At 45.6% G+C, this 4,610-nt stretch overlaps 1 pseudogene; it reads left to right on the top strand.

The window, feature by feature from the left end:
* Nucleotides 1-3,276: 3,276 nt before the first annotated feature.
* Nucleotides 3,277-4,198, top strand: LOC104655425 (annotated as a pseudogene).
* Nucleotides 4,199-4,610: the final 412 nt, after the last annotated feature.

The following is a 4,610-nucleotide window of genomic DNA, read 5'->3' as shown; positions in this document are numbered from 1 at the left end:
AACAAACAACTTTGGGTTTTCCTGAACTCACAATATGAGACTCACTTCCAAAGCCCTGACTGAAAGGAGCCCTCAGGATGCTAAGTGGTATGAGTGACTCACCAGCTGGTTTCTTTTGCAGCCCTGTCCACCAAGTGGTACATCCAACCTGATACAGTTTCTCATGTCAGTTTCTGGGAACTCAGAATGGCCATTGGCCCTGAGCACACAGCCGTCCTGCAGTGGCCCCCAAAATGGCAGTCAGGTTCCAGAGCTGCTTGATGTAGTCTGCCAGGAATATACTGATCTGAGGACAGCTCTGCCCCCCTTGTAAAATTAAGAAAATGTTAGCGTTCTTACCTAATTTGTTTGAAATATTACACTCTGAAACATAAAAAAGCAAGAGTTTTACAGGTGAGGCTTCATCTGGATTCTAGGGCACAGAGATGCAAATGCTCTAGGCAGAATAGTGTTACACAAGTTTACAACACATGATTCTCCTATGTGCAAAAAAAAATGTGCAGTTCAGCAGCAGAGAAAAGTCTGTAGGGCCACACTAGGGCTCTTACTAAACTCATTTCTGAAGATGGATGAAGACCTGGCGGGCTCTTCTTCAATCAGATCCTGGGATGCTGTTTCTTCCCTCAAATCTTCTTTTCCACACACCACCATTGACATCTAATCACCCCCTCAACATTCCCCAACAGATGAGATACACTTGACTGAAAGAAATAATCTTCCAGGGTGTATTTCTGTTTCCTATAAATTCTTATTCTCTCTCAAAGTAAAATTAAAATTACTTTCAAAGTCTTTCCCTAGATCCCCAGGACAAGACTTGGGAAATTATCATTTTTTTTTATTAGTTGGGACCCACCAGCAGTTTTTCCATTGTACTTTCTTTTTTAGTTGATAAATAATAATTGTGCATACTTGTGTACTATGTGTCATATTTGGGACATTGGTGACTCCACTGTATACAGGAAATGTTACAGAGAAATTCAGAACCTTGCTCAAGCCCCACAGGTAGAATGAAGAGCCGTGTGTGCTTTATTTCCAGCACGACCAAAGCAAATATTTCAAGACTGTGAGGACCACAGCAAGTTAGAGAGCCCCAGGTACAAGAGGGCCAGTTCTCAGCTCAGGGATTGTACCACGCTAGGATGCAGGCCCATGGTTGCCAGATATTCTGGACTTCTCTGTAAAGTGTCTTGATTTCTGAATGTTGGCTTACTTTTTAAAATATTAGGTTGGTACAAAAGTAATTGCGTCTTTTGGCAATTACTTGTTTTGTTTTGTTTTGTTTGAGATGGAGTCTCGCTCTGTCACCCAGGCTGGAGTTCAGTGGCGTGATCTCGGCTCACTGCAACCTCCACCTACCGGGTTCAAGCAGTTCTCCTGCCTCAGCCTCCCGCGTAGCTGCGATTACAGACCTGTGCCACCATGTGCAGCTAAGTTTTGTAGTTTTAGTAGAGACGGCGTTTTACCATGTTGCCCAGGTTGGTCTGGAACTCCCGACCTCAGGTGATCCACATACCTCCGCCTCCCAAAATGCTGGGATTAAGGGCGTGAGCCATCGATCCTGGTTGCCAATTACTTGTAATAGCAAAAACAGCAATTCCTTTTGCGCCAACCTAATAAAGACATCTGCAGGTCAGATAGAACACCTCTCCCGGCTGAGTGTGGTCATCCAATGTCTATCCCTAGCCTCAGGGGCTACCCTGGATTGCTGGCTTGCCTGGTGGTGTCACTCGGGTGTGCTGTCTGGCCATGGTTATGGAGTTTCAGGCTCCCCTGGAGAAGGGGTGACACTTTCCAATGGGCTGGGGAGCTAACTCTAGAGAAGTAAGAAAAGCTATACACGATTTCAGATTACCAGCCAGGGAACAACACGGACTGGGACCAGATTAGATTTCAGAGATCAGAGAGCTGTATATGGTACTGAGTTTATATGACAACACATCCTTTTTACTCTTAGGCTGTGTGAGTCAGCAGACTCTCATTAAGTGATGACAGTACATCCACCAAAATTGTTCCAGATCATGGAGACAGAGCAAGGAAAAGAACAGAAAGAATCCTGCTGTAATGGAATTTACAATTTCATGAGAAGAGACAGAAAATAAACAAATGCCTGATCCCCCAGAAGGCGAAAAGTGCTATGAGGAAAAGTTAAGCAGGATAAGGAAGGCAGGGCAGGCTGGATAGTGACAGCCTCTCTGAGCAGGTGGGATTTGGACACAGACCTGACTTCAATAGCAGGCCATGTCAATTTCTGGAGAAGAGGGACCTAGGTACAGGGAATGGTGGTGCAAAAACCCTGAGGGGAGGATGCATGAGCTGCTGCAGGAACAGCAGTGAGTCTGGAGCAGTGAGGGGTGGGAAGGGGAGGAGATGAAGTCAGAAGAGGTGAGTAGATCAGGATGGGGGTCTGGTCTTGCAGGGCTGTGTTGGCCATGGTCAAGGTGGGTGCTGGGGAAAGGATAGTAATGAGATCTGCCCCCTGCCCTCAAGAGGCTTGCAGCCTGACCTTGTGCCTGGCTGTATCCCATCCCCACCTGTCTACCTTTACTCCCTGTGTGTACTCAGCATCCTAAATTCTCACACTCCTGGTGGCTCACAACCCTCAGGTTGCAGGTGAGACAGCACAGCCAGGGGGCCCCATTCAGCACTGAGGCATTCCCTGGATCTGAAGAGAGGAACACGGATAAGAAAAAGACTGTACTGTCTGCCCACCCTAGGAGAAGTCACAAGGGACCCCGTGGTTCAGTGGCCACCTCTGCTTCACGGACTGACAGAGGGCAGGAACTCAGGCCTTCCCATTGGACCTGGAAGATTTTTGCATTAGCATATGCATTAAATGGGGATTCACTGAATAATTCCTGAGCACTGGTCCCTGTGCTAGTGATTGGGGTTCCATAGGTGAACAAGATGAGCTGCAGATGACCCTCCCCACAGACAGCAACAACCCTGAGTGGGATACAGGCAAGCAAACAGGTCTTTAAAGCGTAGCAGGTGATCCATTATGGAGATAGAATGAGAGACTCTTAGCAGTAGTGTGGTAGTAAATGTTTAACAACCAGCTCTCCAACAAAATACATGTGTATGTCTATAAGCTCATGGATTTTACTAATCTAAAGGAGCAGTTCTAGGGGATGTTCTAGGATATGGAGTGGGGGAGGATGTTTGCTATCCAGGAATAGCCTATCTCATTCCTTTCCTTTGATTACCTGTGGCACGGAGAGTCAAGGCAGTGGCTGCAGCAGCAAGGGTGGCAGTAGTGATGGCAGCAGCAGCAGTGACATGTCCTGCATGAATCCTGAATACAACTATTTATTCAAGTTCCTTCTGATTGGTGACTCTGGGATTGGAAAGTCTTGCCTCCTTAGGTTTGCAGATGATACGTATACAGAAAGCTACATCAGCACAATTGGTGTAATTTTCAAAATAAGAACTATAGAGCTGGACAGGAAAACAATCATGCTTCAAATATGGGACACAGCAGTCCAGGAAAGATTTTGAACAATCACCTCCAGTTATTACAGAAGAGTCCATGGCATCAGAGTTGTGTATGATGTGAAAGACCAAGAGTCCTTCAATAGTGTTAAACAGTGGCTGCAGGAAATAGATTGTTATGCCAGTGAAAATGTCAACAAATTGTTGGTAGGGAACAAAGGTGATCTGCCCACAAAGAAAGTAGTAGACTAGACAACAGCAAAGGAATTTGCTGATTCCCTTGGAATTCCATTTTTGGAAAACAGTGCTAAGAATGCAGCGAATGTAGAACAGTCTTTCATGATGATGGCAGCTGAGATTAAAAAGCGATTGGGTCAGCCAGGCGTGGTGGCTCACACCAGTAATCCAAGCACTTTGGGAGGCCAAGGTGGGTGAATCACAACATTAAAAGTTTGAGATCAGCCTGGCCAATATGGCAAAACTCCATCTCTACTAAAAAATATAAAAATTAGCTGGGCATGGTGCCACACACCTCTAGTCCCAGCTACTTGGAAGGCTGAGGCCAGAGAATCGCAGGAACCTGGGAGGCAGAGGTTGCAGTGAGCCGAGATCAAGCCACTGCACTCCAGCCGGGGCAACAGAATGAGACTCCATCTCAAAAAAATAAAAAAAGTGAATGGGTCCTGGAGCAATAACTGGTGGTGCTGAGAAGTCCAATGTTAAAATTCAGATCACTCCTGTCAAGCAGTCAGATGGAGGTTGCTGCTAAAATTTGCCTCCATCCTTTTCTCACAGCAATCAATTTGCAATGTGAACCCAAGTGAAAAAAACAAAATTGCCTTACTGTACTGCATGCAGCTGCACTACAACACAGATTCTTACCAGCTCCACAAAGATCAGAGATTATAAATGGTCAAAACTGACTCTTTTTTTTTTATTCCTTTGACTCAAGACAGCTAACTTCATTTTCAGAACGGTTTTAAACCTTTGTTTGCTGGTTTATAAAATAATATGTGTAATCCTTGTTGCTTTCCTGATACCAGACTGTTTCCTGTGGTTGGTTAGAATATATTGGCCAGGCAGTGGCTCAAGCCTGTAATCCCAGCACTTTGAAAGGCTGAGGCAGGCAGATCACTTGAAGTCAGGAGTTCGAGACCAGAATGACCAACACTTCTCCTGTT

The sequence above is a fragment of the Rhinopithecus roxellana genome, chromosome 20 (genome assembly GCF_007565055.1).
Source record: "Rhinopithecus roxellana isolate Shanxi Qingling chromosome 20, ASM756505v1, whole genome shotgun sequence".
NCBI lineage: Eukaryota > Metazoa > Chordata > Mammalia > Primates > Cercopithecidae > Rhinopithecus > Rhinopithecus roxellana.
Note: the sequence above shows the minus strand (reverse complement) of the source record. Positions and strands in the feature narration are given on the sequence as shown.